This window comes from Rhopilema esculentum, chromosome 8 (assembly GCF_057945365.1).
Source record: "Rhopilema esculentum isolate cy_ngs chromosome 8, ASM5794536v1, whole genome shotgun sequence".
Lineage (NCBI taxonomy): Eukaryota > Metazoa > Cnidaria > Scyphozoa > Rhizostomeae > Rhizostomatidae > Rhopilema > Rhopilema esculentum.
Genome location: NC_142822.1, coordinates 4,024,563 through 4,036,078, shown reverse-complemented (window position 1 = coordinate 4,036,078; position 11,516 = coordinate 4,024,563). Strand labels below are relative to the sequence as shown.

Here is an 11,516-nt window from a genome sequence, read left to right as displayed (position 1 = left end):
GTGCAAGCCCACGTTTTGTCCATTGCAGCAACGTCAATGTACTTTATTTCATTGCGGATTGAGGTTTTTTGGCGGATTTTTGCACGGTTTGCGGCTTTAAGAACTCCTAAAATAACCCCCCGCAATGGGGAATAATCAACCCTTTGAAATTCAACAAAGTAGGGCCTCTGAAAAACATGTAGTAAACATAGGGTGCCTGAAAAACCAAAGGGTGAGGGAAGGGGCTACAAGACAAGGTCGTTTGATTCACAGCTTCTAATAATTTATTCGTAACTGATGATTTATTTTGAATTACTGTGGCACCTTGAAATCATCTGGCTAACTTCTGGTACATTAAAGCGGTGCTTTTTGATTAGCATGATTATAAAAATAGGAAAATCAATGGATATCAAATCCAATGTACTGTCATGAAAAGGGCGTTTTCACCCCTTCACTTCCTTTTAAGGCCAACAGGAGGCTTTCCTTCGCGTCAAGGACCGCGAAGCATATTACAGATGGAGGGGGCCAAAACGCTTTTTGGGAGGGCTAAATATGTCTAAAACCAAGACGCAAAGCAATTTTCGTATTGTTTTTACAGGCATCGCGGAGAAGGGGGGCTTGGATTTATTCGATTTTAGCCACCTCCACTTTTAGACCCCCACTTTTTGAGGCCCCCTCAGCCCCCGCTTCCACGGTCCCTGCTTCGCGTTCTTTTTTGTTGACAGGGGTCCCTGATCACAAGTTGATGATTGAAATAAACAGGTCTCCTTGAGAACTTAGCAATCTCTGTCAAGATTTCCCTCAATACAATAAGGGTGTTTGTTCTCAATTTCGGAGGGCAGAGGCCACCCTTAAAATCCGCCTTTTTCAAACCAATTTATGGCTGGTTTAATTGCTTTCCCACGGTTTGATGGTTAAACACATGTATCAGAACGCCACGTGATGTATGACATCCAAGCGATCGCAAGGCGGAAATATAGGGCTTGGCAGTAACATTACGTCCAATCTCATTTGTGTGTTTACCACTTTTGGTTAACTTACATATTTATGTAATTACATTCTGTGCAGCCTTTTCAGTAAGGTGGTAAATGTAGGTATGTAAACTGAGAAATTCAACAATCATACCAGGACGCTTAGTTTTGGCAGGAAAAAGTCAACCAAGGACTTCCTTATTCTATTATTAGCCCCAACTTCTTTTTTTGGTTTGTTTCCTGCCAAAATTTTCAGCGATGAAGCAATAAAAATTAGAGGAGACGAATGTGGCTGGATTGTTCTTAATTTGTTCTTAATTTATGACCAATTTTGAGGCTAGTGTTGTTATAAAATTGTTCTTATAAAAAAGGAGTGCATTCTGCATTAAACGGCACATCGAAACTGAGAACAGACAAGGAAATACTAGAGCTAGTTTTAGACTCACTGAGCAATGAACTGAATAGGATAGGTATCTATCGATTTTCGCACATGTAACCCTAATTCCCGCCCCACCCCATTCCACTTATTCTACTATTTACGATTAAACCAATCTCTGCTAAATCCAGCCCCCTACATATACCAACTCCTGATTATTTATTTCTTTTCTGCCCAAAGGACTCTTCTATCCCCTCTTTACAAGATATTTGAGATTACGTAAAATACACTCTTTTTTTATAAGAGCAATTATTTAAGAACTCGAGCATCAAAATTGGTCAAAAGTTAAGAACAAATTAAGAACAAGCTGAGGATGAGCTACTGTAAAATGCAATTTAGAACAACGTTTTATCTCAAAAGTGAGGATTTTTAGCAATGTGTGGGTGCTTTTTCGGTAAATATTCAAATTTGTCAGCAAATTAAGGCTGTCTTACTCACTTTGGCAAATGAGGCCTGTACACCACCCTAGAGCGAAAAAGGTAGCACTCGCACCGCTTATACCCTATTAGATTAAGAAACAAATTAAGAACAATCCAGCCTCAGACTTTCCGAAAATTTAAGAACAATCAACCAGAACTTAAATTTACTGGTTCTTATATAAAAAAGAGTGTACAGGATAACTTTAAGCCTAACAATAAATAAATTGATTTGAATGAAACCGGTACTCTTGGGAACAGAGAGATGAATACATTATGGGTTGTTTGTATTTAGGCCGTTAGAGGAATTGGTGGAATTTCATTGGGAGCCCGGTGATGACTCCTTTGCTTTCAGTTTCCAAAGTTTTAGCAAAATATCGGGGAGAGCATTGCGCCGCTTTTGCTTACTGTTTGGCAAATCCTATTCTGCCTTAGCGGATGTGGTATACACCTCCTTTTCCTACCACGAGAGGCATCTGCTGCGCAAGCTTGAAACAAAGGACGGGACGTGTTCTATAAAATTCATTTTGTGACGTCAGCTGAGAAAGTAATACTCCAGACCGTGTGGATGGGCCACGGTTTATTTTTATCACTTTCAGAAATTTTTAGAGAGGTTAACTTATTTAAAGCTTTTTGAAAGTACCGGTCAAAGTCGATTTCCAACCATTACAGCTATTTCTGAAATGTGCTGAGCTCAAAAGGTCGTACAATTGCCTGATTTCTAAAAAAGGAAACATAAAGCAAACTGGGGAAATTGATCAATTTTAATTTGCTATTTTTTCTCGAAAGCCTTCTAAAATAATAACTGAGTCTATTTTTAATCACGGGGCAGGCAAGAGCAGGATTCATGTTCCGTTCATTCCGTAGGCCAATTCATATAGAAGACACTTCGTTTTCGTACTTTTTAGAATCTACGCAATATCCAACCGAATTCACACAACTGTCTGCTTAAAAAGCAAGTTTGAGCATACATTTGTATGAGTCATAATAATAATAATAATAATAATAATAATAATAATAATAATAATAATAAAAATAACGAGAAAGGTTCTCTTTACCTATTCTTTATAAGAAACAAAGGTCGATGTTGAGTACTCCAGTTTCTTAATGTTCTGGAAATTTCAATATTCATTGTCATGAATGATGTTATGAAATGTTTGTGACCTTTTTACAAGTCAAGAAATTCGCTTCCGTCCTGACGCTGTATCTAGATGTGGGAAGTATATTTTTATCCCTTGTGTCTTAATTTCTAGGCCATCAGGGCAATCATGTTCTTGGATTTTACAAAATTTCGTTGTTTTCAGTTTAATGACCACTAAATGTTTCTTAATTTTTTGCTTCGAGCATTGAAGTTACTTAATTTTTTCTGACTGGCCAGTACGCGTTTCTTATAACTAGTTTCCTATAAAAAATGAGTGTAGTTTATAACAAGAAGCAAACTGTTAATACAATTTTATTGTTATCAAAATCGACGATACTGGCTTTGTGCCTAGCAGCTTTTGGGGGCTGGCTACCCCTATTTAGAATCTTCCTTCGTTTTTCCAGCAGACTATCATTACATCCTCCTTTTTCAAGAATTTGTTATGATCTGAACTCTATGCACCGATAGCCAATGCTCTTGATATTTTAACTTTGTCTAAACACTCCGTGCAACCAAGTGTCCCAGCTTGTTTTCTAGTCCTTATGGAGTGAAATTGCTAGAAATAAAGTTAATATTCAAGAAAAACTGGACGAAATTTGGAGCCAAGGACTCTTACTAAAACTGGATTTTATCTTTAAGTTTCTACTTGTTTAGCCTGACTTAATTATAGAAAATATATTGAAAAAACCACAGAATCTTAGTCTTCGCTCAGAATGTGAACAAGAAAATACATCTTATTGCTTCTGTTTACGACATAGTTTCCTATAAAAATAGATAGATGGTAAGAAGGCTGTCGTAGTTGAACAATTTTCTACGTGGAAAGACTAATAACCGCGGAATTGCTAACTTTAATGGACGTTGCGGTTAATGACAGTGAATAGCATCCAAAATGCGTCACAGACAACATACATCAGTGGCATCAGAGCGCACGAATATTTACCGACAGGAAGATATTTGTTCACAATGTAATGAGTAAGCAGCAAACAAACCATCGAATGAATAATCAACAGGGTTAAAAAAGCATTTTAGAGGAAATAACAAGCGGCGTTTACAATGCACCGGGATTCGTGTTCTTTCACCGGTATTTTTAGCACCCAGTATATCCCTTCCTTCGTGTCAAAGAATTTAATGCTAAGAAAAGCTGCATAGTCACAGCCGAAATGCTTACGGCCTGTTACTTCAGAAAGAAAGAATGCCTGGCGCCCCATCCATTGAACCATTGAATTTGCAATCGTAAATGCTGACAAACTGTGCGCAACAATGAAGACATGATGATTAGCATGATGATGATGATCATGATTTTTATGACAACATTCATAATGACAACTTCGATTATAATTTTCGATTATCATTATCATGTCATTGATATCAAAACATACGTTATTCAATTTAATCAGCTTAGGCACACAACGATCTGAAACTTGAAAAATATCCATGCCTGATTTCCCTAATCAATGCAACACTTCGAACTTTTCATCACACATTTACATGGCAATTGCCTTTATATATGGACCGATCCCAAATTATGCCAACAAAACAGCTTGACCTGACGCACTAACCACACTTTTGGATACTTGTCGAAAAAGTATTCCTAATACTGCAATTTCCGTTGGAAAACGTCCAAACATGAAGAAAAGAATAAGTGGTTCGTGCGAAAAAACATCATAAACCCTTGAATTGAAGTGTCCGAGACACCTGTTCAAAATTTTTATTACTAATGGTCGTTGCCTGTAATCACTGCTGTTCTTTTCGATGCTTTTCGTTATGATGTTGGGCTGTCTTCTAAATTCAGAAAGCGGCCTTGATGGACACGAAAATAATGCTTAGAATGTTACTTAATACACTTGGCTCACCACAACAGGTGTATGGTATTATCGGGCTCTAACCATTCTCAAACTAAAATAATTAGCTCATTTTTGCAACAGGGCTTGCTTCCGCAGTGTTAATGCAAAAAACGAGACACAGTTTCGCAGTGTTAAAACCAATGACCAAGCCCCCCCCCCTCCCCGGTATCTCGGTCCTCGATTAATACATATAACTCTTTAAATGAAATGTCACTACACTGTGCACTTTCTAAAAACCACTTTTCCCATATCGGGTTGTTCCCAGCAAGGCCGTAGTAAGCTCTCGGTACCATCTGAAAGTAAAATCAACGCCGTAGTAAGAAAACTCTTCTGGAGGAAAGGAGGGCAGCAGCGCAAAAAATTTGGAGCAGCAGCCCACATGGAACCTCCAAAGTACTTTATGTGCTGAGCGGGATAAAGGTTGTGTTTCAAACTGAATAACAGAATGTTTCATGAAAGAATGGCTCTATTATATCGTATCGCCAGCGAAAGACCATTCTCGGGGCTGCAACCCTTATTGCATTGAGTCCAGGGACAAATTCAGTTGAGTAAAATAACCTACCATTTTTGTGGAATTAGCAACTAGTCATTTGCCAAGAACATACCTCAAGGCTTAGAACGATTTTTCTGTGGTTTAGAATTAAGCAGAAGACTTTTAAAAATATTTTGGAACGCTGTTAACAGTTGACATACAAAACTTCTGTTAGGCTGATACTTCTTTTTGACCGAAAATAATTTGTTATTATATCAAAAGCATATTAGAAAAGAAACTTTAATAATAAAAATAGCAAAAGCACCGCCCACTCGGATTAAAATAAAAAATAGTCATCTCGTCCAGCTTTGTCCAGATTTACTTTAACCGACGACTATGCTTAATAACACGTGCGCAGATTCAAGTTTTGGGAAAAGGAGGTCAAAGAAAATTTGAAAATAATGAAGGGGATGTTTTTCTGAAAATATTGTAAGCAGGTGTCAATGATTATCTTTATTGATCTACTGTATAAAATATGTAAGCTTTTCTTAATTCCCAAACAAATCTAATGATATATTTTCAGGTTAGCGTAAGCACCCAACTGCAAAAACTTGAAGAGAGTTTTAATTTAAGAGGGTCGGTCCCCCGTGATTCTTTATAGGGGAGTCGAAGCAGGGATGCCGTCCTAAAAAATTAGGGAGGGGCTATGCTGTAGATAAATTCTAGAAACCATACCCAAGTCCACACCCATGACCACACCCAATATACTTTCATTTGTGTTCCCTGTTGTGCATATGAAATCATTTAAAAAATCACAGACTCAGAAAGACTAACAGTAAATAGCTCATTCACGGAAAATCTATGACGTTATCTATAGTCAACACAGACTTCGTCCAACCAAGCATGTACTAGCTTGGTTATCTCTCTGAATTTTAACTAGAGTTGATTGAGCCCCCTCCAGGTGCGTCGTAGTTTAGGGGACAGGGGGCAGGCCCCCTTTTTCATCGACCATTCGGCAATTGACCGGAAATTTCCTATCTTTTCGGCAAAATAATATTTGTTGTTTATAGAAAAGCATGAGAGTTTGAAGCAAATAATAAGTATGATAAGGAAGATATAAACAGAAAAAGTTCTGAAGACAGTAAAACTCATGGTTATTTATTTTACAGCCAGCCTATCTAAATCTGTACATTTGTACAGGAAATGGCAGGGCTTGCCAATTGGTATTACTAAATGGAAGATCACATGTTTAAAGTTCAAGTGTGTAAAGAATAGGCTGTGATCAATAATGGCCCAAGAGAGGTTAGATCAAAGTTGAGCTTGACTTTTTGACATTCAGACATTCAGCAAGTGCGCGGACACCATTGCTATTGAGACTTCCAGTTCGTTTCTTTAGATTCTTAAGATATTTACTATCAGTCTTATCCTTTTGCGAGATATGCTGTTTATCACAGATACTGATTACTGATGATTATGGTTATCCCATGTTCGAGTACGGATGCTGGCTTTCCTTTGATCGACTTTTTGAAATCCGTAAAAGTGATGCTGCAAAGGATACATTTTGTTTGTCACATCTTTCAGCATTTTTGCTGAAAACTGGGCATGCCCTTGATGCGTCATAATTTGAATTTAAACCAGTTGTCGGATAATTTGCAAACTGTTCATCCCTAAGATTCACTACCCACAACGCCCCTGGCCCCTCTCAGAGAATCTTTGAAGGAAGCTGTGTTGTAATGGCAAAGAAAGAATGGAATGGTGCGACCATACAGGGTGAAAATAGAAACAAGTAGCAATGGAGTTGACACAGAAGGCAACAAAAAAGAGCAGTTAATTGAGTTAATTTGAATAAGTTCTGACTAGTGGCGAATCATTAGCCAATCTGTGGGCCAAATAGGTCCTAAATCCAAGGGCCTATGCAGTAATTTTCTCACTATTTTTTATGTTAAAATGGACCCTGCTGTGGTTTGACCGACACAAACTGCAAGCTGTAATGAAGCAGCCCAGAAAATGTAGCCCAAGATGTTTCGAAGGTGAATAAATGTTCAATAGTTTATATAAATATGAAGCTGTAGAGTGAGCACTAATGGCAGATGGCCAAATTGCACGTGGCTTACTGCAAAGCCAACAACAGTGACAACAAAGATCAATATGATGATTATCAGAGAAGAGTTAACAGAGTTTGCTTATCAGTTTTCTATATGAGCAAAATTCGAGGCTGTATTATCTTCAGGAATTAGCGAAAACAAGGCTTGCTCAGCTTAAAAGAGAACAAAGGACTACATGTTTTGAGGGAAGCTTTGATTTGTTTTCAAAATTTCACTATTGTCATCGCATCCGTGTTTTGAGAGAATCGTTTGATTTTGCTAGAAAATATTACATTGAATTAACATATCTGCATAAACCATGAGTTACTTTTGACTGTCCTTGACGTAATAAACCAAGAATGCATGTCAATGGAAAGAAAAGATTTGAATGTTCGAAGATAAAGCTACCATGCTTCTAGGTTTAATACGGTTAAGTTGACAAATTGGGCATTAGCAGATGTTTTCTGTATGCATGCGGCAGAAGTTATTGCATGTGTACATAAGAGATATCTGTCAATTATGCAATAGGATATATATAGTTTGCGTGTCAAAACTTATTTTGAAATAACAGACATAATTGGCTCTGACCCAGAGGCAGTTGCAGAAGCGACCTGAGAGAGGCGAGTCCCCCTTGGCGTCGCAATGTTTAAAGTTTTGCGTTTTTGCCCGTTGAACCACAAATATGTTTTATTTTGGGAGATTTTTTGTTGCAAGGGGCTGGAGAATAGATTTAAGTTGTTTTTGGTCACAAAATATTTTGTCATATAAACAAACCTCCTAAGACCATATTCAAATAATCTCCGCTTTTTTGCAACTTTATTAAGCAACACCTAAATCTGGCAAGTTTTTTATTGGGGTTTGGGCAAGACCTGTCGCTCTACAACAAAAGCTGCGACGCAAAGGAACTTTTTGCAAAAATCTTTTGTTGCCACTCTTAAGTTTACCCTTGGCCACCAAATTTCAAACTTACGTAAGAACCTACGCAAAATAAATAACAGCAAATAATAAAAATATGGGAATTATTTAAATAATTTATGACCAGGGAAATAATTTAAAAAAGAATACGTATGTTATTTTTTGGTAATTAATTTGTTAAACGCATATTCTCAGAAAGCCATTTGTCAGCTCTTTGAGTCAAATCAAGATCTAGATGCCAGCGACATTCAATGATGCAACTTAACTAAACTCAATACGCTCACTGTTATAAAAAACAGCAGAACTACAGAAACCTCTTAAAGCGCCCTGTTCATTAAATGGAAGAACTGTTCTTCAATAGGAATCCGAGCCATTCGATTCTTATTTTTGCGGTTTCAAGTAATCATGCACAAGTAATCACCACATACGGAGGGCCTGTATATATGAGCAAAGTTATCCCACCTTCCAGCATATGGGCTGGCAAGTGGGATAAAATCACCGCATGTTTACATGCAAATTTCATTCTACCTTCCAGCATGTTGCTTCTTTTTTATCCCAACTCCTAGCTGTCCTTCAGGCATGGGAATGAGAATATCCTTGGCAAGAAAAAAAATTTCTACCTCCATAAATTGAAGGCAAGAAAACTAAAGGGATTACAGCGAAAAAAAAGAACGGTTTGGGTCAAGCCTGGGCGTACCGATTCGTGGTGGCAAAACATGATCAATGAGCAGGCATCGGAAGAGTTATGAAAGAAAAATTTCAGGGTTTATAGAAGTTCTTCTGCGTGCTAACCACACAAAGGACTCATAGCGCGGTACAATCTGCAGAAATCCCGCCGGATTCTTTGTATCAAAACGATCGCACTTTTCTTACAAACTCTACTAAAAGTGATTGGAAGGTCCAGGAGGCCACGGTCTTCGCTCTTATGGTAGTCAGAAGGGGCCCCACACCTGAGAAAAAGATTAAAAATCGTAAAGAACATGGGCTTCGCAGATGTTTTTTGGCCCCGGGCCCCACAATCCCTAAAACTGCCGCTGTGCAGTAGTTTTGACAATCCATCATGGTTCTGACTTTTGACATCTCAGACATGAGCTCTCAATTGACACGAAAAAAGATCTTTTTGTAAAAGAAAGGTATTAGATTTGAGACTTCATGTGATGTGAACTAACCTCATGAAAGCAGAGCTACTCGGAACGACTCACGCCGGCCACCAATGTACTGTATCAAACACTTAACAAGTTTTTCATTGTACGGCAAAGAGATAGCATTGACAAAATGCAACTGTCCTGTTGGAGGCTTACCAGAACGAATTATCTTGTAACTTTGGAAGGCCTGGTAAAAACCCTCGTAAAACTATCTCGCTTTATAACCTTTTGGAGGTGAATGGACAATGCTCGTCGACTTATTGGAGTTTCAGCTGCTCCCTCTTATAAAGCACTACTAATTCGTAAAACCAAATATCTAATCGTCTATAAAAACTGTCATTTCAAATGTCTTTTTATTATTAAAAAACGTAACGAAATGGCTAGCAGTGATGTGCATGGTAAGTTGTCCAACTGACAGAAGCCGCGCCGAGAAATTTGTATAAATGAAAGATAAATTAATTGAAGTTATGTTCAGCTGGTGAACAGTGCAGTTTTTACGGCGATAATTGTTTCGATATTTCTCAGGAGGCTTAATAATCACTCTCTGTGACCCAACTAGGGATTTGCATACTCGAAACCAAGTAACAAGGAAACTAATCTCGTCAGTTATTAGGCCGGTTTACAATATATCAGAATCACTGACTCTATAACTTTGGCAAGTCGCACGCTTCGAAGGCTGTTTGAAGACAGTCCAGCGTTCTCAAATCTGGCCGACTAATAAATGTAAAAGAACTGATCAGAGAAGTTACAGAAGTATTCAGATTATTAACAAAGAGGCGGGTTTTATAAGACTCTTATCAAGCCACTTGTGGCAGTGTCAGGTACGAGTTTGACCTAGCCACTGGATTTGGATGAACAACGCAAAATAGCTTTCACAATAAATGTTTTCCAAAAGCAGTTAAATCATTTCCACGTGTATTATTAGTTTGCAGCCGAGCATGCAGGCACAATAAAAGTGTTGCAACTAAACTATTATCAGCAGTGACATGTGTAAAGGGACTTTTGCTTAACAAAGAACGACAATAAAACTTTGAGACCAGCTTCAGTTTTCAATTAAATTTATCTTTGACCCTTGCACAGTCCAAATAACTTTCGGTTCTAAAAGGTATTTAGCAATAGGAAATGAATTTCAACGTTTAATAAACAAAATCTGCATTTACTAACAAAGATGCATAAAACTGATAAAACGAGAAAGCCTTTTCATCGGCATTCAACAAAGCTTTGCTTTAATCTTTAGCATGAAAAATAGAGGACTTTGAGCGTGGCAACCTTCTACTGACTTCAGTCTGAGAACGTACACAGCAAATAGTTAGATTAAAATTACTAAAGCAAAGTAAGACATACCCTCAAAAATAACACCAAGACTGATTTGCACGAGCCTCTGTTGCAAAGCACGAAAACATTTATTTAATACCAAAATGGTAAAAGAGCTTTTAAGCTTTAATGTCTCTGCTGTCCAAAAATAAAAGTTACATCACGCCATTTTGATGAAATTTACAACATTCAGATGATGGCTTGACCTTGTCCTGATTAAGAGGCATAGTAAACATGTCCATTAAATGTATCATAAAGAGCAACATTTATATTGCGTATGGGATAATTTGACAGGATATACGGGCGCGGTTCTGTGTACTTTATTCGTAGTATAACCCGTAAACTGTTGCAACGCCAAATAAATAACTATTTTGGAATGAAGCCGTAGCAAAATTATCTGTTTTATCTGCCCAAACACAACGGCTGGCAATACTCACTTCCTGACCATCCATACTTCCAAGCTGAACAACAACAACATACTTGTATCTTCTCATTTTCATCTTCTTCAGTTTTTCTCTGATTTCATTAGCAATCTCACAAATCAGTTTTTTCGACCTTGTTGGTTCATACTGAATTTTCGAAAGCTTTTCAGTCAATACTTTCATCGTTAACTCTTCGACTTCAGTGACATTAAACCGGGTCCCGTCTACTGGCTGTAGTCTATACGTAGGCATGTATTCCGGTCTTGTTTTGTGACTCAGGTCTAGCTTGTCATCCATCTTAAGTATATATATATGGTGCAAGTTTCTTTAACCCAAAAATTGCTAGATCTTACAAAGAACACTCGCGTATTCCACTT

At 37.8% G+C, this 11,516-nt stretch overlaps 1 pseudogene; it reads right to left on the bottom strand.

The window, feature by feature from the left end:
- Window positions 1-11,037: 11,037 nt before the first annotated feature.
- LOC135694849 (dynein light chain Tctex-type 5 pseudogene) lies at window positions 11,038-11,436 on the bottom strand (annotated as a pseudogene).
- Window positions 11,437-11,516: the final 80 nt, after the last annotated feature.